Below are 24170 nucleotides of genomic sequence, written 5' to 3'. Positions count from 1 at the left end.
TACCTCTGGGTAATATTAATTGTAAGCATCATATTAGCTTCCACTGTTATGCTGCTGACACACAATTGTATGTTTCAGCAAAGCCAGATGAGAGACACCAGCTTAATAAAATTGAGGAATGTGTAGAGGACATGAAACACCGATGCTTATTAACTTCTTTCTATTTAATTCTGACAAGACAGACATACTTGTACAAGGAGCACATGCAGGTAGATGTAGGTTTTCTGATTACATAGTAATGCTGGATGGCCATTCTGTTTCTTCATGTGCAGCAGTAAAAGACCTTAGGGTGATCACTGACACCATTCTCTTATTTGAAACTCATATTGATAGCATTACAGTATGAGGATAGCTTTCTTTCATCTCAGAAATATTAAGATAAGAAATATAATGTCACTACATGATGCAGAAAAACTAATTCATGCCTTTATCATCACTAGGTTGGATTACTGTAATGCCAAACTGTCTGGATGTTCCAGTAGGTGAATAAACAAGCTCCAGTTAGTTCAAAATGCAGCAGCAAGAAGCCTTACTAGAACTAGAAGATATGACCACATCACCCCCATCTTATCCACATTGCATTGGCTCCCAATTAAATTTTGCATTGATTATCAAATAGGGGCGGCACGGTGGTGTAGTGGTTAGCGCTGTCGCCTCACAGCAAGAAAGTCCGGGTTTGAGCCCCGTGGCCGGCGAGGGCCTTTCTGTGCGGAGTTTGCATGTTCTCCCCGTATCTGCGTGGGTTTCCTCTGGGTGCTCCGGTTTCCCCCACAGTCCAAAGACAGGCATGTTAGGTTAACTGGTGACTCTAAATTAACCATAGGTGTGAATGTGAGTGTGAATGGTTGTCTGTGTCTATGTGTCAGCCCTGTGATGACCTGGCGACTTGTCCAGGGTGTACCCCGCCTTTCGCCTGTAGTCAGCTGGAATAGGCTCCAGCTTGCCTGCGACCCTGTAGAACAGGATAAAGTGGCTAGAGATAATGAGATGAGATGAGTCTATTGATCTATAAAGTACCTGAGCGAAAGTCTGGTCCTTTATGAACCACCATGCCTACTGAGATCAAAAGGTGCAGACTATCTGTTGGTACCTCATATAGTGAAGGCTATATTAGTGGCTGAGTATTTTCTTACAAAGCCCCACAGTTATGGAACAGCCTTCCAAGTAGTGTTCAGTACTCAGACACAGTATCAATGTTTAAGTCTTGGCTGAAAACATTTTTTTTGTCAAGATTTTTGTTAATAATTTTTTATTCAGAAAAAGAATAGATCTGGAGGGTCCTCAGCCACAGAGTGTTTTGGTAAAGTAGGATGCATGGATGCTGTCCCCCCCACGTATTCACTCAGGTTTGTTGATGGTGTAGTGGCTTGTCGCTTTATGTCCCAGAGCTCCCCCTGTGTTACCTTCTGGCTCTCGCTTAGTTATGCTGTCATAGTTAGTCTTGACAGATTCCCCGCTTGCACTCAGCACAAAATTTATACTGTTCTTTACCATTATGTGACAATGGCCATACGTAACAACCTGTGTTCTCTCTCTCCCCTCCCCCTTGCTGTCTCTCCCTGTGTCTGTTTCTCTCTGTTGACTTGCATGTCAATCCTGAGACACCAGTGATGCTGACCTCTCCTGCTCTTCAGACCTGCCTGATCCATCCAGATGCCCGACTGTAGTCTCATCACATCATTCCTGCGGAGGATGACCCCATATGGACAGTTGAAAGATACAATTAGAAGATGGCTCTGGACACTTAGTTTTGCTATGATGGCTGAAAACTACAATTGCCATGATAACTTTAGGACTGCAGTTGTCATGAACAGTCTTGCAGTCAAGTCTCCATCAGTGAATAGTTGATAAACAAAATGGACTTCATGCTAAAACTATTATAAATTTCCTGGTTACACAGCTGTACTTTGTGACTATATAGGACATAGTTATAGAACCAAGTTATTTATAATCATAAAATTAACTCATATATTTAAAGTCTTTATTTTTCTGTAAACCTGCTTTGAGACAATGCCTGTTGTTCAAAGCATTATACAAATAAACTGACCTAAACTGACTTAACATAGAGTATCTCATTTTGAGTTTGAGTAAAACAGTATAAATACGGTGTATCTCTCAGTCTAGTTCAGTACATGCAACCACAATCATAGGGAAGACAGCTGACTTAACAACTGTCCAGAAGATGATCATTGACACCCTCTAAAGGAGCGTGAGTCCCGGAAGGTCATTGCTGAAAAGGCTGGCTGGAAAAGGTGCACAAGAAACAGGGATGACCACAGCTTTGAGAGGATTGTCAAGAAAATTCAATTCAAGAACTTGGGAGAGCTTCACAAGGAGTGGACTGAGGCTGGTATCAGTGCATCTAGAGCCACCATGCACAGACATCTTCAGGAAAGGGGCTACAACTGTTGCATTCCTAATATCAAGCCATTCCTGAATCGGAGACAATGTCAAAAGCCTCTTACCTGGGCTAAGGAGAGAAAGAACTAGACTGTTGCTCAGTGGCCCAAAGTCCTCTTTTCAGATGAAAGTAAAGTTTACATTTCTTTTGGAAATCAAGATCCTGGAGTCTGGAGGAAGAGTGGAGAGGCACAGAATCCAAGGTGTTTGAAGTCCAGTGTGAAGTTTCTACAGTCTGTAATTATTTGGGTTGCCATGTCATCTGCTGGTGTCAGCAGCTTTATGGAGATGCTGATTTCCTTTTCAGCAGGAATTACCACCTCCCCACAGTGCCAAAACTACTACCAAATAGTTTTCTGACCATGATATTACTGTGCTTGATTGGCCAGTCAACTCGCCTGACCTGAACCCCATAGAGAATCTATGGGGTATTGTCAAGGAAAATGAGAAAGACCCGACCCAAAAATACAGATGAGCTGAAGGCCACTATCAAAGCAACCTGGACTTCAATAACACCTCAGCATTGCCACAGGCTGATTGCCTCCATGCCACGCCACATTGATGCAATAATTCATGGTAAAAGAGCGCTAACCAATTATTGACTGTATAGATGAACATACTTTTCAGAAGTTATACATTTCTGGAGTAAATCCTTTTTTGATTGATCTCAGGAAATATTCTAATAATTTGAGACACTGGATTTCTGATTTTTCATGAGCTTTTAGCCATAAATCATCAAAATTAAAACAAAAAGGTCTTAAAATATTTCACTTTACATATAATGAATATACAAAATATGAACGTTTACCTTTTTTGAATTAAATTATTTAAAAAATGAACTTTTTCATGATATTCTAATTGTTTGAAAGGCACCAGTATAAACTGTCTTACAAATGAGATTGAAAGAAGCATAAACAAAAGTGCAGTTTATTCCAGCTGGAAGTGATGATGTTTGCCCTTGAATATTCTTCAGAGAAAAGCTGAATGTGATGACACTGGAAATATGTGGATGAGCAGTATTGTGAATAAATCCAAAGGTTGCCCAAAACCTGATGAATTTTTGGACATATGTCTGGCAAAGTTTGCATCATATTGCTTTGTGCCACAAGCTGAGCAATCAAAAGCTATAATGCTTGAGATTCATCAAGAAAAGGACATGCATAGACTTTATTGTTGTATGATATCCAACATTCTCCCCTACAAAAATAAATAAATCAATCCAGGGAAGTACTAACACAGTGTTTTACAGCTCTTTCTACCACACTATTTGGATTGTGACCAGCTATTTATCATTCTTTTGAGGACTTCTACAACACTGGCTTTGTAACATTGTTGGATGACAAGGTAGTAGCTGTCAAACTTGTGGTTAACACTAATAGGAGCATGCTTGAAAAAGAAGTTAATAATTTGGAGATTGCAGGGGGGAAAAAAAAACATCTTGAAATGAATGGCCCAATGGAAGATACGCAGGCTGAGATCTGTCCTGAAACTGAAATGGAATGTCTTGAGCGTGTTGAAAAAAATGGACAAAGGAAAGATACTGAGGAACATGATAAGATCATTCCAGATTTGCTCTCCCCTGAAGAAAACATCTGCATATTTGAATCAATTTCAAACATGATGCCAAGACAGAATGCTTTGAGATTGTTATGGTCATTGAATGAAAAACAGTGTCTGGTTTTTGAAAAATTTGATAATAGATTAGATTTCAATGGTTGATCATAAACTGATTCCTTATATCCATTGAAGACTATATTAAATTAAGCAAAATGGTGATCATTCTCCATTTGACAAAGTGTCTGTCATTGCAGAAGGAGACTTTTATCAGCTGCCTCCTGTGAAGAGAAGAGTTCTGTCCTGTGCTCCAAGTGGTATAAGATTGCGAACCACTTTTTCTGTGATTGAGATAAAAGTAAGTGTTTGTCAGAAAGAGCCACAGTTTACCCAGCTACAAGATGATGGTTGCGTGCTTAAGCAATAAGAAACCAGAGACAGAAAAAAAGTAATGCCCTTCATATTTATGCAACAAATAAGGAAGTGGACGAACATAATTTTTACATGATGCATCAAGTCTGCTCTGTTGAAATTAAAGCTCAAGATTTTGAGAGGATTGCAAGAACTGGTTGATTAGAGTGAAAGATTGGGCATGCCTTTTGAAAATAATATGCCAAGTACAACCCCAAAACAGAAAAAGTTGGAACAGAATGGAAAATGCAATCAAAAAAGAAAGCAGTGATTTCTAAATTTACTTTGACTTGTATTTCATTGATGATTGTATTATTCCAAGATATTTCATGTTTTGTCTGGTCAACTTCATGTCCTTTTTTAATATACAGCCATTCCTGTGCTTAAGGCCTGCAGTACATTCCAAAAAAATTGGGATGGAGCAATTTAGGGCTAGGAATGGGGTAATCCAATTAAATCAGAATGAGATTTGAAACAGGCGATGTCAACAGGAGATTATAATCATGATTTGGAACAAAATCAGTATCCAGAAAAGGCCTAGTCTTTGAGGAGTAAAGCTAGGTCAAGGATCTCCAGTTTGTCAACAAATGTATAAGAAAATAATTTAAATGTTTAAAAACAATGTTCCTCAGAAGAAAGATTTGTAAGGATTTGGATATGTAACTCTCTGTAGTGCATAATATCCTTAAATGATTCAAAGAATATAGAAGAATTTTGGTGTGGCAAGGGCGCAAGCCTAAGCTGAACACCCATGAGCTCCGTTCCCTATGACAAATAACTTTCCACAAATGGCAGTTAAAACTTTACTGTGCAAAAAGGAAGCCTTATATTAACTGTATCCAGAAGTGCTGTCAACTTCTCTGGGCTTGGAGACATCTGGGATGGACCATCACACAGTGGGAATGTGTATTGTGTTCAAACAAATCAGTATTCCAGATCTTTTTGTAAGAAATAGATGCCGTGTGCTCCAGACCAAAGATAAAAATGACTATCCAGACTGTTACCAGCAACAAGTCCAAAACCCATATTCTGTCATGGTATGGAGTTGTGTCAGTGACCTTAGCAAAGTTAACTTACACTTCTGTGACGGCAGCATTAGTGCAGAAAAGTACAGTCAAGCTAGAAAGTCTGCACACCCCTTTCACCTTCTCCACATTTCATTACTGTGGCAACAGGGGAGCGGCCAAGTGGCAGTTTGTGAATGGAGGGCAGGGTCAGGGAAGGTAAGTGGCTGAGTCATTAAACCTGGCATCAATTAATGTGTGTGTGTGTGTGTGTGTGTGTGTGTGTGTGTGTGTGTGTGTGTGTGTGTGTGTGTGTGTGTGTTGCAGGGACGGAGCATAAAAGGAGGGGGAGAGCAGAGAAGAGCTGACTCCTGACCAGAATGTGAGTGAGTGAGTGAGTGAGTGGCACACCACATGAGTGAAGTTGAAAAGCTGACAAAAATAAAGTTTGCAAGAACTTCAGTTCCTGCCTGCTGTGCTTCTGTACTCCACCCACATCAGGGATTCACTACAATTACATTACAGACTTATTCTACAATAGATTGAGTTCATTTTTTTTGTCACAAAATTCTACACAAAATAGCCCATAATGACAAAGTGAAAGGTTTTTACACATTTGTGCTAATTTATTAAAAATCAAAATGTAAAATATCATATGTATACAAGTGCGCACAGCCTTTGATATGATGCCCAAAAGTGAGCTGAGGTGCATTTTGTTTCCACTGATACTGCTTAAGATGTTTCTACAACTTAATTGGAGTCCACCTGTGGTAAATCCAATTGACTGGACATGATTGGGGATTGCCAACACCTGCCTATATAAGGTCCGACAGTTGACAGTGCATGTCAGCGCAAACTCCAAGCCATGGGATCAAAGGAATTATTTGCAGACCTCAGAAACAAGATTGTATCAAGGCATAGATCTGGAGAAGCGTACAGAAAATTTGCTGCAGCTTCACAGGTCCCAAAGAGCACAGTGGCCACCATCATTCGTAAATGGAAGAAGTTTGGAACCACCAAGAATCTTCCTAGACCTGGTCGCCCGGCAAAACTGAGTGATTGGGGAAGATGGGCCTTGGCCAGAGAGGTGAGCAGGAACCCAAAGGTCACTCTGCCAGAGCTCCAGCGTATCCTTGTGGAGATGGGAGAACCTTTCAGAAGATCAACCATCCAGGCAGCACTCCACAAATCAGACCTTTATGGTAGAGTGGCCAGATGGAAGCCACTCCTTAGTAAAAGGCACATGACAGCCCACTTGGAGTTTGCCAAAAGGCACCTAGAGGACTCTCAAACCATGAGAAACAAGATTCTCTGGTCTGATGAAACCAAAACTGAACTTTTTGGCCTGAATACCAAGTGTCACATCTGGAGGAAACCAGGCACTGCTCATCACTTGGCTAATGCCATCCCTACAATGAAGCATGGCAGTGGCAGTATCATGATGTGGGGATGTTTTTCAGCAACAGGAATGGGGCGACTAGTCCTGATAGAGGGAAAGATGAATGCAGCTAAGTACACCAAGATCTTTGAAGAAAACCTGCTCCAGAGCGCCTGGACCACAGACTGGGGTGAAGGTTTACCTTTCAACATGACAATGACCTGAAGCACACAGCCTAGACAACAAAGGAGTGGCTTCGGAGAAAGTCTGTGAATGTCCTTGAATGGCCCAGTCAGAGCCCAGACCTGAATCCAATTGAACATCTGTGGAAGGAGCTGAAAATGGCTGTGTACCGATGCTCCCCATCCAACCTGACAGAGCTTGCAAGGACATGCCAAAAGGAATGGGCAAAAATGTCCAGAAACAAGAGTGCCAAGCTCGTAGCTTCTTTCCCAAGATGCCTTGAAGCTGTAATTGCTGCCAAAGGTGCATCAACAAAGTATTAGGCTAAGGGTGTATACAGATATGCAACCCCTAAATACAGTGGTGCTTGAAAGTTTGTGAACCCTTTAGAATTTTCTATATTTCTGCATAAATGTGACCGAAAACATCATCAGATTTTCACACAAGTCCTAAAAGTAGATAAAGAGAACCCAGTTAAACAAATGAGACAAAAATATTATACTTGGTCATTTATTTATTGAGGAAAATGATCTAATATTACTGTGGCAGCGGGGGCGTGGTCAAGCACCAGTCTGTGACAGGAGGGTGGAGCCAGGGAAGGTGAGTGGCAGAATTGCTACACCTGACGGTAATTAACCTGTGTTTTGTGTGTGTTTTCCCCAGTAAACCGCTCCCTATTTAAGGAGGCTGAGAGAGAGCAGAGGGAGTGCGACCCAGGATTGGAGGAAGAGTGTGTGTGTCTGAGAGTGCGTGTGCTTACGTTGCCTAGACTGAAAAGTTGGGGAAAATAAATAAGCCTTCTCTACCTCCAAACGTTGTCCTGCCATCCTCTGTGCTCCACCCACACATTATTCGCTCTACAGTGGTGCCGAAACCTGGGAAAGGTGGAGTACCAGTCCTGCAGCTCCATGGAATCCTCCCCGTTCACGGACTTGGTCCACGCCCTCGCCACGGCTCAGCAGAGCCAGCACCAGGCACTCGTCACGCTCCGAAAGGAGCAGGAGCGCCACTTCGAAGCCCTGGTGCTGGCCCAGCAGGAAGATCGAGAGGCGTTCCGGCATCTCCTCGCGTCGGCGGGGTCCACCAGCGACCTGGCCGCGGGCCCGTCTACCCTCACCTTGACCAAGATGGGCCCGCAGGACGACCCCGAGGCTTTCATCACCTTGTTCAAGCAGGTCGCCGAAGCCTCGGGGTGGCCGATGGAGCAGCGCGCGGCGCGCCTCCTCCCCCTCCTGACGGGAGAGGCACAGCTGGCCGCACTACAGCTCCCCGCCGACCGCCGGCTGGCCTACGCCGACCTTTGCCGGGCCGTCCTCCAGCGCGTGGGGCGCACACTGGAGCAGCAGCGTCAGCGCTTCCGCGCGCTGCGGATGGAGGAAGTCGGCAGCCCGTTCGCATTTGGCCAGCAGCTCTGGGACGCCTGCTGGCGGTGGCTGAGGGCCGAAGATCACGACGCCGAGGGAATCATCGACCAGGTGGTGCTGGAACAGTTCATCGCCCGCTTACCAGCCGGAACCACGGAGTGGGTCCAGTGCCACCGCCCGGCGTCGCTGGAGCAGGCCGTAGGACTGGCGGAGGATCATCTGGCGGCTGTTCCGGCGGCAGGACAATGGACGACATCGTCTTTTCTCTCCTCTTCTCTCTCTCTTTCTCCCCCCCTCCCCCCGTGTCCCGTCCTCGCCCCATTCCCCCACCACGGAGGCGGGTGCCGGCTCCACCCCAGCCGGCCCGCCGCACCCGTGGTGCCCTCCCGTTTCTCCCTTCTGTGTCTGTCTCTCCCCCCCCTCAGGTGAGTGAGCCCCCAAACACAGCTGCAGAGGGAAGGCCCGGGCCGGTTTGCTGGCGCTGCGGGGAACCAGGCCACCTTCAACAACAGTGTGCAGCGATGGAGGTGGGGGCGGTGGTGCGGATCCCCGACACACCAGAAGCTGCCCTCGATCGGGCCGGATCGTATCGCATACCGGTAAGTGTACAAGGGGCTACATATCAGGCGTTGGTGGATTCGGGTTGCAATCAGACCTCGATCCGCCAAAGCCTGGTGCAAGACGAGGCATTGGGGGGAGCACAAGGGGTGAAGGTGTTGTGTGTGCACGGGGATATTCACAGCTACCCGTTGGTGTCGGTCCACATACATTTCAGAGGGGAAAAATCGATAGTGAAGGCGGCGGTTAATCCTCGCCTTACCCACTCTTTGATCTTGGGGACTGATTGGCCGGGATTTCGGGGTTTAATGGCACGCCTAGTAAAGAGTGGGTCCTGCCGGTTGACAGTGGAAGGTCCCGGTGTCGCTTTGGCTGGAGCTGCGGTCACAGAGCCGTCTACGTCATCTCCGCGACAGAGCAAGGAGCCGCTGGCCCCTCCTCTTTCTATTGGGGAATCCCTCGCGGATTTCCCACTGGAACAATCGCGAGATGAGACTCTGCGACACGCGTTTGACCAAGTGAGAGTAATCGATGGTCAAACGCTCCAGCCAAACACCACCCCGTCCTTCCCCTATTTTTCCATTTTGAAGGATAGGTTATACCAAGTGACGCAGGACACTCAGACGAAAGAGCGAGTCACCCAGTTGTTAATTCCAAAGAGCCGCCGGGAATTGGTATTCCAGGCAGCTCACTTTAATCCCATGGCTGGACACCTCGGGCAGGATAAGACATTCACCCGGATAATGGCCCGATTCTATTGGCCGGGGATTCGCGGCGACGTCCGGAAGTGGTGTATGGCGTGCCGCGAATGCCAGTTAGTGAATCCAGCGGCCATTCCAAAAGCGCCCTTGTGCCCCCTACCATTAATTGAGACCCCGTTTGAAAGAATTGGGATGGATATCGTCGGGCCATTAGATCGGTCAACACAAGGGTACCGCTTTATATTAGTTCTGGTGGACTATGCAATGCAATACCCGGAAGCGGTGCCTCTTCGCAATATCTCAGCATGCAGTATTGCAGAGGCCCTCTTCCACGTCATCTCCCGGGTTGGAATCCCGAAAGAGATTCTGACTGATCAAGGCACCTCGTTTATGTCACAAACACTGAGCGAACTGTATGGGCTACTGGGTATTAAGCCGATCCGCACCAGCGTTTATCACCCACAGACGGACGGTTTAGTTGAACGGTTCAATCGCACCCTCAAGAATATTATCAAAAAATTCGTAAGTGAGGATGCACGTAACTGGGATAAGTGGCTCGAACCCTTGCTGTTTGCAGTGCGAGAGGTCCCCCAAGCCTCCACGGGGTTCTCCCCATTTGAATTATTATATGGGCGTAAGCCGCATGGCATCTTAGATGTACTGCGGGAAAATTGGGAGGAGGGACCTTCACAGAGCAAAAACGAAATTCAGTACGTTATGGATCTGCGCGCAAAACTCCACACGCTCACCCACCTAACTCAGGAGAATTTGCGGCAGGCCCAGGGACAGCAAACCTGCCTGTACAACAAGGGCACGCGCCTTAGAGAGTTCACTCCAGGAGATAAAGTACTCGTCCTGTTGCCCACGTCGAGCTTCAAATTAATCGCCAAGTGGCAAGGACCCTTTGAGGTCACATGGCAAGTCGGGGACGTCGACTATGAGGTTAGGCGAACGGACAGGGAGGGGGCACTACAGATCTACCACCTCAATCTGCTGAAACTCTGGAACGAGGAGGTCCCCGTGTCGTTGGTGTCAGTAGTTCCGGAGAAGGCGGAGCTGGGACCGGAGGTCCAAAAAGGGACATTGGCATTACGTACCTCTCCGGTCCCCTGTGGAGACCACCTCTCCCCGACCCAACTCACGGAGGTCGCCCAGTTGCAGGCCGAGTTTTTGGATGTGTTCTCGCCCCTGCCCGGTCGCACTAACCTGATAGAACACCACATAGAGACGCCCCCGGGGGTGGTAGTGCGTAGCCGTCCTTATAGATTACCTGAACACAAAAAAAGGTGGTTCGGGAAGAACTTCAGGCCATGCTCAAAAAGGGCATCGTCGAGGAGTCCCACAGTGACTGGAGCAGCCCGGTGGTCTTGGTACCCAAGGCCGACGGCTCGGTCCGGTTCTGTGTAGACTATAGAAAAGTCAACGCGGTGTCTAAATTCGACGCGTACCCAATGCCTCGTATTGATGAGCTGCTCGATCGACTAGGCACGGCTCGCTTTTACTCGACACTGGATTTGACGAAGGGATATTGGCAGATCCCCTTGACTCCATTATCCTGGGAAAAAACGGCCTTTTCCACACCATTCGGCTTACACCAGTTCGTCACACTTCCGTTTGGGCTGCTTGGGGCGCCCGCTACGTTTCAGCGGCTGACGGACCGGGTCCTCCGGCCCCACGCCACCTATGCGGCCGCTTACCTAGACGACATCATCATTTATAGTAATGACTGGCAGCGGCACCTGCAACACCTAAGGGCCGTCCTTAGGTCGCTGAGGTGGGCGGGGCTCACTGCCAACCCGAAGAAGTGTGCGATTGGGCGGGTGGAAGTACGGTATCTGGGCTTCCACTTGGGCAACGGGCAGGTGCGTCCCCAAATTAATAAGACAGCAGTGATTGCGGCCTGCCCGAGGCCCAAGACCAAAAAGGGGGTGAGACAGTTCCTGGGGCTGGCTGGCTACTATCTTAGGTTTATACCTAATTATTCGGACGTCACCAGCCCGCTGACTGACCTCACTAAAAAGGGGGCGCCAGATCCGGTCCAGTGGACGGAGCAGTGCCAGCGGGCTTTCTCTGAGGTAAAGGGTGCACTGTGTGGGGGGCCACTTTTACACTCCCCTGACTTCTCTCTCCCTTTTTTGTTGCAGACGGATGCGTCGGACAGAGGGCTGGGGGCCGTTTTGTCCCAGCAGGTGGAGGGGGAGGATCGCCCAGTCCTATACATCAGCCGGAAGCTGTCAGTGCGTGAGGGGCGCTACAGCACAATTGAGAAAGAGTGCGTGGCGATCAAGTGGGCGGTCCTCACCCTCCGTTACTACCTGCTGGGGCGCTCTTTCACCCTCTGTTCGGACCACGCGCCCCTCCAGTGGCTCCACCGCATGAAGGATGCCAACGCGTGGATCACCTGTTGGTATCTGGCACTCCAACCCTTCAATTTCAAGGTGGTCCACAGGCCGGGGGCGCAGATGGTCGTGGCGGACTTCCTCTCCCGTCAAGGGGGGGGGGAGTCGGCTGCGGGCCGGACGGGCGCCCGGCCTGAGTCGGGCGGTGGGGGTATGTGGCAGCGGGGGCGTGGTCAAGCGCCGGTCTGTGACAGGAGGGTGGAGCCAGGGAAGGTGAGTGGCAGAATCGCTACACCTGATGGTAATTAACCTGTGTTTTGTGTGTGTTTTCCCCAGTAAACCGCTCCCTATTTAAGGAGGCTGAGAGAGAGCAGAGGGAGCGCGACCCGGGATTGGAGGAAGAATGTGTGTGTCTGAGAGTGCGTGTGCTTACGTTGCCTAGACTGAAAAGTTGGGGAAAATAAATAAGCCTTCTCTACCTCCAAACATTGTCCTGCCGTCCTCTGTGCTCCACCCACACATTATTCGTGCTACAATTACATATCTGTGAGTGGCAAAAGTATGTGAACCTCTAGGATTAGCAGTTAATTTGAAGGTGAAATTAGAGTCAGGTGTTTTCAATCAATGGGATGACAATCAGCTGTGAGTGGGCACCCTGTTTTATTTAAAGAACAGGGATCTATCAAAGTCTGATCTTCACAACACATGTTTGTGGAAGTGTATCATGGCACAAACAAAGGAGATTTCTGAGGACCTCAGAATAAGTGTTGCTGATGCTCATCAGGCTGGAAAAGGTTACAAAACCATCTCTAAAGAGTTTGGACTCTACCAATCCACAGTCAGACAGATTGTGTCTAGATGGAGGAAATTCAAGACCATTGTTACCCTCCCCAGGAGTGGTCGACCAACAAAGATCACTCCAAGAGCAAGGCATGTAATAGTCAGCAAGGTCACAAAGGACCCCAGGGTAACTTCTAAGCAACTGAAGGCCTCTCTCACATTGGCTAATGTTACTGTTCATGAGTCCACCATCAGGAGAACACTGAACAACAATGGTGTGCATGGCAGGGTTGCAAGGAGAAAGCCACTGCTCTCCAAAAACAACATTGCTGCTCATCTGCAGTTTGCTAAAGATCACATGGACAAGCCAGAAGGCTATTGGAAAAAATGTTTTGTGGACGGATGAGACCAAAATAGAACTTTTTGGTTTAAATGAGAAGTGTTATGTTTGGAGAAAGGAAAACACTGCATTCCAGCATAAGAACTTTATCCCATCTGTGAAACATGGTGGTGGTAGTATCATGGTTTGGGTCTGTTTTGCTGCATCTGGGCCAGGACGGCTTGCCATCATTGATGGAACAATGAATTCTGAATTATACCAGCGAATTCTAAAGGAAAATGTCAGGACATCTGTCCATGAACTGAATGTCAAGAGAAGGTGGGTCATGCAGCAAGACAACGACCCTAAACACACAAGTTGTTCTACCAAAGAATGGTTAAAGAAGAATAAAGTTAATGTGTTGGAATGGCCAAGTCAAAGTCCTGACCTTTATCCAATCGAAATGTTGTGGAAGGACTTGAAGCGAGCAGTTCATGTGAGGAAACCCACCAACATCCCAGAGTTGAAGCTGTTCTGTACGGAGGAATGGGCTAAAATTCCTCCAAGCCGGTGTGCAGGACTGATCAACATTTACCGCAAATGTTTAATTGCAGTTATTGCTGCACAAGGGGCTCACACCAGATACCGAAAGCAAAGGTTCACATACTTTTGCCACTCACAGATATGTAATATTGGATCATTTTCCTCAATAAATAAATGACCAAGTATAATATTTTTGTCTTATTTGTTTAACTGGGTTCTCTTTATCTATTTTTAGGACTTGTGTGAAAATCTGATGATGTTTTAGGTCATATTTATGCAGAAATATAGAAAATTCTAAAGGGTTCACAAACTTTCAAGCACCACTGTAACTTATTTTTGTCAGTAAAATAAAATTGCATATTTTCTAAAAATCTGCTTCCACTTTGTCATTATGGGCTATTTTGTGTAGAATTTTGTGACAAAAAATGTTGATGTATTGTAGAGTAAGTCTGTAATATAATAAAATGTGGAGAAGGTGAAAGGGATGTGCAGACTTTCCGGCTTGACTGTACACTACCGTTCAAAAGTTTGGGGTCACCCAGACAATTTTGTGTTTTCCATGAAAAGTCACACTTTTATTTACCACCATAAGTTGTAAAATGAATAAAAAATATAGTCAAGACATTTTTCTGGCCATTTTGAGCATTTAATCGACCCCACAAATGTGATGCTCCAGAAACTCGATCTCCTCAAAGGAAGGTCAGTTTTATAGCTTCTCTAAAGAGCTAAACTGTTTTCAGCTGTGCTAACATGATTGTACAAGGGTTTTCTAATCATCCATTAGCCTTCTGAGGCAATGAGCAAACACATTGTACCATTAGAACACTGGAGTGATAGTTGCTGGAAATGGGCCTCTATAAACCTATGTAGATATTGCACCAAAAACCAGACATTTAGTAGAATTTAGCTAGAATAGTCATTTACCACATTAGCAATGTATAGAGTGTATTTCTGATTAGTTTAAAGTGATCTTCATTGAGAAGAACAGTGCTTTTCTTTCAAAAATAAGGAAATTTCAAAGTGACTCCAAACTTTTGAACGGGAGTGTATATTTAGATTTTGGAGCAACACATACTGGCATCAATACATCTTTTCCAGGAATATTTCAACAAGACAATGCAAAATCACATTTTGCACACATTGCAAAGGTGTGGCTGCAGAAGAAGAGGGCGCACTGTCCCCTCTGTCCCCAGTAGAGAATGTGTGGCGAATTTTGAAATGAAAAATATGACAGACAACCCTATCTGTGAAGATACTCAGTCGTCCAGGTACATAGTAATCTGTGGTTGGTAGAAGAGAGCAACTGGACTTGCTTGAAAAGTCTTGAAGACGTTTCGCCTCTCGTCCGAAAGGCATCATCAGTTCTGTCTGTCTAATAGGGAGTATCAAGTATTTATCCTCTCATGGATCATAATAGAATCCAAATCAGAATGCTGATGGCTGCATTGAAGGTGGCTGATAGATGTCATAGACACCCACCTCTGTTCAGTGATGGTCGCTCCAGGCTGACAAAACCGAACGATCCTCTCTGGCTAAGATGTCTGCCAGTTTTCTGGAAGTCCTCTCATACTCCCGCCCTAGTCGAAGGGAACTCATCCCAAAGTGTGTAGAAACATATCTGTGAAGATACTCAGTCGTCCAGGTACATAGTAATCTGTGGTTGGTAGAAGAGAGCAACTGGACTTGCTTGAAAAGTCTTGAAGACGTTTCGCCTCTCGTCCGAAAGGCATCATCAGTTCTGTCTGTCTAATAGGGAGTATCAAGTATTTATCCTCTCATGGATCATAATAGACAGACAGAACTGATGATGCCTTTCGGACGAGAGGCGAAACGTCTTTAAGACTTTTCAAGCAAGTCCAGTTGCTCTCTTCTACCAACCACAGATTACTATGTACCTGGACGACTGAGTATCTTCACAGATATGTTTCTACACACTTTGGGATGAGTTCCCTTTGACTAGGGCGGGAGTATGAGAGGACTTCCAGAAAACTGGCAGACATCTTAGCCAGAGAGGATCGTTCGGTTTTGTCAGCCTGGAGCGACCATCACTGAACAGAGGTGGGTGTCTATGACATCTATCAGCCACCTTCAATGCAGCCATCAGCATTCTGATTTGGATTCTATTATGATCCATGAGAGGATAAATACTTGATACTCCCTATTAGACAGACAGAACTGATGATGCCTTTCGGACGAGAGGCGAAACGTCTTCAAGACTTTTCAAGCAAGTCCAGTTGCTCTCTTCTACCAACCACAGATTACTATGTACCTGGACGACTGAGTATCTTCACAGATATGTTTCTACACACTTTGGGATGAGTTCCCTTCGACTAGGGCGGGAGTATGAGAGGACTTCCAGAAAACTGGCAGACATCTTAGCCAGAGAGGATCGTTCGGTTTTGTCAGCCTGGAGCGACCATCACTGAACAGAGGTGGGTGTCTATGACATCTATCAGCCACCTTCAATGCAGCCATCAGCATTCTGATTTGGATTCTATTATGATCCATGAGAGGATAAATACTTGATACTCCCTATTAGACAGACAGAACTGATGATGCCTTTCGGACGAGAGGCGAAACGTCTTCAAGACTTTTCAAGCAAGTCCAGTTGCTCTCTTCTACCAACCACAGATTACTATGTACCTGGACGACTGAGTATCTTCACAGATATGTTTCTACACACTTTGGGATGAGTTCCCTTCGACTAGGGCGGGAGTATGAGAGGACTTCCAGAAAACTGGCAGACATCTTAGCCAGAGAGGATCGTTCGGTTTTGTCAGCCTGGAGCGACCATCACTGAACAGAGGTGGGTGTCTATGACATCTATCAGCCACCTTCAATGCAGCCATCAGCATTCTGATTTGGATTCTATTATGATCCATGAGAGGATAAATACTTGATACTCCCTATCACCTGAAATGCTTCATCAATTGGTGTCTTCAGTCCCAATCCTTGACTTGCAAGTGACGTCAAAGCCAAAATAGAAACCTGGATGTCGGCCATGTTGGTGGATATACGAATGCGGGGTCAAGCAACATTCCATACAAAACACAGTCACGCGCGCGCGACTCTCTTTGTTTTTCCACTGTTTTAAATGTTCTTTTAGTAATGCCATATCTTTGTGCTGTATATGGTTGTAGTCACAACAGTATTCGTGACTGTGGCATGTTTCGATTTTTTTTAGAATTCCGTCCATGATTCTGAAAGAGGGCGAGGAAACTCTGAGGCTTAGTACAGAGAGGAAACGAGGGGATCAGGACACTTCGTCCAATGACCATTTCGTCCAATAGTTAAGACATTTCGTCCAAAGCCTTTTTCATATGCACTATCAATTATTTTATATTTCAGGTATTCTGGTGTTTGCGAACAAAAGCCCTGCAAGAGTGCTGCTCAGTGCCTAAAGATTTAACATGATCCAGCTGTCTTTAAAAATTAATAACTCGGCCAACGGAGCTCACAGCGAAGCCAAATTTTACAGGCACCTCCCTCTAAGCCTCCCCCTTCGAAAAAGCATGGTCTCAGGTTGGTAGGACTATGCCTCGGCCCGGGATTCACAAACAAAGCCCCCAATGAGAGTGCTGCTCGGTGCCTGAAGATTTAATATGTTCCAGTCAGTAACAGACATGCAAGCGAGCAGTCTGCAATGACAAGGGAGTTAACTAATCCCAGGGTCAGCAAGTGGCACAGGCCTATGTGGTTACCCCCCTTAGTACGCTTTTTAGTGTCGAAGCACACATACTCATTTGTATTCATTTGCTTTACAAAAACATGTTTTGCTTCGGTCAAATTTCACTGAGAATTCCTCCTTTTTTCAAACAAACAAATACCTCAAATATAAAATAATTGATAGTGCGTATGAAAAAGGCTTTGGATGAAATGTCTTAACTATTGGATGAAATGGTCATTGGACAAAATGACCTGTATTCATACTCGATTCTCAGTAGAAGTGCCTTATCTTCAGAAAAGTCTGACTTTTTTAAATAATATGGGTCAAAACCACATATCTATCTTTGCTAAATCGTTCAAATTGTGGTAATACTGAGAAGATTCAGCATTGTTTACAGACATGCTTTCAGCGGCTGCCATCCTAGTTGCTTTGTATATCCACCATCATGGTGGATGCTCATGACGTAGCACATTTTGATCACATGGTTGCAAGTCATCTATAAACATTTTTTAAGTGTTGCGAGAAGGAATGACAACATTACTTTCTCTCTTTCTCTCTCTCTCTCTCTCTGTGTCTGTGCGCGTGTGTGTGGGTGGAGCTGAGCGTTGTGAGCGAGTGTGTGGAGCAGTGGCCTTTGGGCCAGGAGCAGGAGTGTAGTGGGTGTAGTACGTGGGGGTACGCCATCCACCCACTTCTCCCGAGGTGACAATTCCCCTGCTGGAAATTGTGAGAGGATGCAGTGCGTGAAGCAATTCGGTAACGCATGTTTGCTGGCCGTGAATGTGTGACCTGCTATAATGCTACAATGATTATGTGTGTGCTTGAGACAGCAGCCCCTCCCCTCTCTGCTCCCTCACTGGCCCCAGTTGGCATGGCGACGGGCCTGAGCAGGAGCGCTGAGTCACACAAGATCTTGTCAGTTTTCTGCTGTTTTTTGCTCAGGAGCAGGCCTCGAACAATGACGAATAACTCGAAAACGAAAGCAGCTATTCACAAAATTCTTTCACAGTGAGTGCTACAAGGGTCTCCTGAATACACTGATGTAATTTTTTTGTCTGTAGTGTTAAAAGTGAGGACACTAGAGAGAGTTAAAAATGAGTGACTTTTCTGTCACGTTTATAATGGGTGTCAATGAGGCCTCTCGGCTGCACTCTCCTCAGTTTGAGGCTTCTCATTCAAAAACTGTAAATCCTATCAGTTAGGTAGACAGATTGTGTGAATCAGGACAAGTGTGACTACTACTTTTGAGAAAATCATATCTGTAGAGTGAAATTTGTGGCTGAAAACACAGTTTAAGCGAGAAAGTTTGAGCTATTTTTTCAAGCTCTCTACACTCTAACTAAACGAGCTCCACTGGTGTGTAACGCAATAGACACCCATTATAAAGCCGGATTTTCTCCCGGAACCCACATGGTGTTTGAGCCGGGACTGATCCGAAAGTGTAGAACCTAGCAGAAAAGTTGAATGCCAGATCCACAGAGGAGAAGTTTTCCTATGTTTTAGAGTTTGAATCACGTCTCTAGGTGAAAGCATGCCAGAGCAGCGGATGTTTGAAAAAGTGCTTTTTTTTTCAATTAATTCCATAGAAATGAAAGGGGTGGAGCCGGCCCCCGCCTCCGCGGTGGGGGAATGAGGCGAGGGAGAGGAACAGAAGGAGAGAGAGAGAGAGGGGAGGGGAGAAGGGGAGACGTCACGAATCGCGTACCCCCACTTTAAAAATCTCCACTACACCACTGGCCAGGAGTGTATGTTTTTCTAACTTTTCTCTAATTTTTCTATCTTTAAATTTAAACACCTTAATCATAGGGCTTTAACATCTAGTTTACTTGATAATAATAAAACTAACACAGGGGGTTATTTGGGGTTTGTTTACTGGGACGTCTGCCTCCACCTTTGGGTTGGAAGTATGGCTGTCCCAGGTGTGGGTAGTAGGCTTGATCATCTTATGCGGCGTCATGCAGTTAGAATTGTATTGACTGCCAGCGTGGAAGTTTGTGGTTTAGCTGTCGGAGAACTTGTCGGACATGACAATATTTTATCAGCAGCCTGCATGAATAATGCGGTTGTCCTGTTTCTCAGAGATGTTGAAATGACGACTGATCTTGGTGAACGGGGAGTGGTAATTGATGGTGTTTTTACCTCAGTTCTTCCACTTTCTACCCTGTCTAGAAAGGTTGTTTTGTCGAACGTACCACCATTTCTTAAGGATGATGTTCTAGCACAAACGTTATCACGTTATGGCAAACTGGTGTCACCTTTTAAAAAAATTCCTATCGCCAGTAAACCTCTGCTGCTTAAACATGTAGTGTCCTTTAGATGGTTCATCTACATGATCTTGAAAGATAACAAGGACGAATTGGATCTAAGGCGGAATGTTAATGTTGATAACTTTAACTACGTTGTTTATGCAACAACTAGTGTGAAATGTTTGGGCTGTGGTGAAACGGGGCACCTGGTGCGTGCTTGTCCCTTTAAAGGGGGTGAATCAGAGAAACAAGGGGGAAATGCCGGTAAGGCTGATGAAAACATCAGAGAGGGGCAATCTGCAGAGACTGTTCCGAGCACTGGTAATGAGTTACCTGGTTCGCCCGGTGTCGCTGAAGCAGATGAGCCTCACGAGACTACAGGAATTAATATTCCTGCTTCTCAAACTGAACTCACTAGTTCCGAGTGTGCTGTAGAGGGTAACGTTAGCTCTGAATCTGGGACCGTAGACAGTTCACAAAACAGCAACGAGTCGGTCACTAACTGTAGTCAGTTTTCAGTCTCTGCTGATGAAATGCTTATAGATTCAGAAGAGAATGTTTTTAAAGTTCTACCAAAGAGAAAACAGGACATTGTTAAAAAGAAAGCCAAAAAGAATAAAACTCTTACTGCCACTTCAAGCGATGCTGAAAATGAAAGTGATTTCTCCGACTGTAGTGTGAATTACAGCTTAAGTCAGAGTGGCTTTACCAGTCGCATCTATAGTGTGGATGACATTAAGTTGTTTTTGAAAGAGACAAAGCACGCTAGAAATGTGCGTGTGGATGATTTCTTCCCAGACATCTCATCTCATCTCATTATCTCTAGCCGCTTTATCCTTCTACAGGGTCACAGGCAAGCTGGAGCCCATCCCAGCTGACCACGGGCGAAAGGCGGGGTACACCCTGGACAAGTCGCCAGGTCATCACAGGGCTGACACATAGACACAGACAACCATTCACACTCACATTCACACCTACGGTCAATTTAGAGTCACCAGTTAACCTAACCTGCATGTCTTTGGACTGTGGGGGAAACCGGAGCACCCAGAGGAAACCCACACGGACACGGGGAGAACATGCAAACTCCACACAGAAAGGCCCTCGCCAGCCCCGGGGCTCGAACCCAGGACCTTCTTGCTGTGAGGCGACAGCGCTGACCACTTACACCACCGTGCCGCCCCCTTCCCAGACATAGAACAGTTTATATAACAAAAACAAGGTCTTTCTTGAGTGAGAATTGTTTTACTGAACAGGAGGTTTACCGCCTTAAGAAAATTCTAACTAAGCTTAATGTTCTAATGAATGATAGTGGTGACAAAGCTTAATTTCCTTTTGTTTCATCATGATGTATACACAGTTGTTTCTTTTATTTATTTTATTTATGAAGGAAATCCGGGTTGCTTCTCTAAATATAAATGGGGCTAGAGAAGGAATTAAGAGAGCAACTTTGTTTGAGATAATAAAACAAAAAAGGTTTGATGTTGTTTTTGTTCAAGAAACTCATTCTGACACAATCAATGAAGTTGACTGAGTAAGAGAGTTTGATGGACTTATCTGGCATGCTGTATAGTCTTGCAGTAGAGCCACTTTTAATAAGTTTAAGAAAGGAACTAAGTGGTGTGACCTTTCCTTTTTGTGGTAACAATTTTCAAGTGTCAGCATATGCAGATGACATTGCTGTGTTGGTTAGAGACCAGAAGGATATTGACACAATGCTTAAAATTTTTGAAGATTTTAGATCTTTCTCTTCGGCCAAAGTTAACTGGGCTAAGAGTGTAGCTGTGCTAATTGGGAAGTGGTGGTCAGATGGAGAGCCTAGTCTCCCAGATGGCTTAAGCTGGATCAGGAAAGGTTTTAAATATCTTGGAGTTTTTCTTGGGGATGAAGCCTCCATACAAAAAAACTTTGAAGGCACTATTGAAAAAATAAAGGGCCGTCTGGACAAATGGAGGTTCTTACTGAATAAAGTGTCCTATGGAGCACTTGCATGTGACGTCACAGCCGATCCAGATTGTGACAGACGCCATCTTGTAGGTCAAACGCCATATTTCCGCCTTCTACTTCTACTTCTGCTTTTACTTCTACCTTTTCTTCTGGAAAACCCTACTATATACAATTCTACTACAACGGCTGCGGCTACAAGCTCTCCCTACCTTTGCACGTTTTTTATGTTTTTTGTGTGTATTTTTGCATGTTGTTCATCTGTACCGGACTTCAATATCCACTACAACCGTATGGACTTACTGGACATTGGTTTCCAGCAGAAAATGACGGTTTGTAGCGATTTCCATCGCATGCACAACATTCCGGACGAGATAGCGAGACCAGTGGGGTCTCCGTGGATTGTTATCGGAAGCAAAGTGAAGGAGGCGGTGTCGGGAGCGGAAGCAAAAGCGAGGCTGCAGGCAGAGCCGGCCTGTTGACTAAGCTCAGAAAACAGCCACTCAAACCTCTACTGCTAAGCCTCTACCTCTCCAATGCCAGATCCATGTAAACAAGACGGACGATTTGGAATTACAGCTGTAATTACCTTATTCTATTCTATAATCGGCTGGTCAGTGCTATACTCAATACTTAAGTGACTTACCCATCCAATGAGGATTCTTGTTTACAAGATGCCACATCTGAGTCGCTGACAAATCCTGAATTTCTGTAAAGATAACTGTCCAGAGATTTATAAGCACGCAGTGCTTCACCACTGAACAGCGAGGGAAAGTTAATGAGGTAATTATACACGTCTGGGTATTCCGCTGGCAGTTCAAAATCCGGTCGTGAAAACTCTATCTGGTAAGCCATAAGGGTCACTAATCTGTAGATTGTTTATTTTAGACATATATCTAGTTATCTGTTCATTAGAAAAATGAGCCGTGTAGTCCGTCAGTTGAAATTGATCCATTCTGTACACGAGTGCAGCAGTATTCAGCGGTGTTTTTGACCGACAAGATGGCGGTTGTGTACTTTCCGGTCACGTGACTGCAAGATCTCTATAGAGGGCATGTTTTAATTATAAATAACTTGGTAGTATCTTCTCTCTGGCATCGGGTAGCGTGTGTGGATCCCCCAATGCAACTCCTGTCAAAGATCCAGTCAATTCTGGTCAACTTTTTTTGGGACAAGCTACACTGGGTACCACAAAATCTGTTGTATCTACCTAAAGAAGAAGGCGGACATGGACTTATTCACCTACAGAGCAGAAAGGCAGCTTTCCGTCTCCAGTTTGTACAACAGCTTCTTACAGGGCCAGTGGACTCTGGCTGGAAGTCAGTGGCTTGTGCTATTTTACAGACTTTTGAGGGTTTGGGGATGGACAGAACTTTATTCTGGATGGATCCTCAGAAGATGAACCTTAGCCGACTCCCAGTGTTTTATCATAATCTTTTTAAAGTATGGTCTTTTGTAACAGTGAAAAGGGGGCTCAGTTCTTGTTCTTTACATTAGTTTTTAAAGAAGCCCCTGATCTATGGCTCAATTTTTGATGTAATGGGTGAAAAGTGTTTTTCTGCTCTAACTTTTAATCTTCTCAAATCTGGAGTCACAACTCTCAATGATTAAGTTAGCTGGTCCAGAGTTACAGAACTGTGAAAGAGTGGCAGATCATTTGGGGATAAGATCCATTCGTGTAGTTAGTTTTCTGCTTCGAAAGTGGCAGACTTTACTAACAACTGGAGAGTTAGGGTTGCTGGTAGACTATTCCAGAGGTTTGTGTCATCCAGTCAACAATAATCCCTTTCCAAATTTTATGCTGTCCCCTAATCTTATGGATTGTACAGGTAGTTATCTGCAATGTGAAAGTGTGGCATTCTTGGGCCCAAACTCTGCCAATGGTAAAGCCTTATACAAAGTCTGTGTTAAGTCTTTTAATAAGAAGATTCTAAATAAAAAAAAAACCAGATACTCCCTGGCGTATGGTTTTGCAGACAGGGGAAGCTGTCAAACCACAGTGGAGAGCATTTTACAAGTCAACATTACCTAAGAAAACTGGGGATCAATGGCGTATTTTACATGGTGCTGTTGCAGTTAATGCTTTTATTTCTGTTTTAAATCCAGCTGTAGGTCAAGAGTGCCCATTTTGTTTTTTAAGGGAAACAGTTTTCCATGCTTTTATGCATTGTGTGAGGCTCAGACCTTTATTTGCTGTTTTGTGTATGCTATTTGTTTATTTTTCTGAAAATTTTTCAATGGAGACTTTTATTTTTGGTTTTAAATATGTACATAAACAACGTCTGAAGTGCCAATTGTTACATTTTTTGCTTGGACAAGCTAAGATGGCAATATATATTAGCTGGAGAAACAAGGTTGAGCAAGCTTTTAGTGAGGATGTTGTATTGGTTTTTTCAACTTTAGTGCGATCTCGTATTTTAATTGATTTTCGTTTTTATAAGGCAATGTCCAACCTTGAATCTTTTAAACAAATATGGTGTTACAATGGCGCAGTGTGTACAATCGAGGATGAAAAGCTGCTATTTGCACATTTTTTGAGGGTTGGATCCTCTGACTAAAACTCTTGTATCACATTTTTGTTTGTTCTTTTGTGGGTTTTTTGTATTTATTTACTTGCCAGAAATGATCTGGTAGTGCTGTTGTACATATGTTAATATTTGAAATAAAGGTGTTTTGAAAATTCAATTCTCTCTCTCTCTCTCTCTTTCTCTCACTGCCCATTATGCCTCCTGGCATGTAGAGCAGCACCTTCAGTTGCTGTTTCTGTAACATATTTGTTTTA

The sequence above is a fragment of the Neoarius graeffei genome, chromosome 8 (genome assembly GCF_027579695.1).
Source record: "Neoarius graeffei isolate fNeoGra1 chromosome 8, fNeoGra1.pri, whole genome shotgun sequence".
Taxonomy (NCBI): domain Eukaryota; kingdom Metazoa; phylum Chordata; class Actinopteri; order Siluriformes; family Ariidae; genus Neoarius; species Neoarius graeffei.
Note: the sequence above shows the minus strand (reverse complement) of the source record.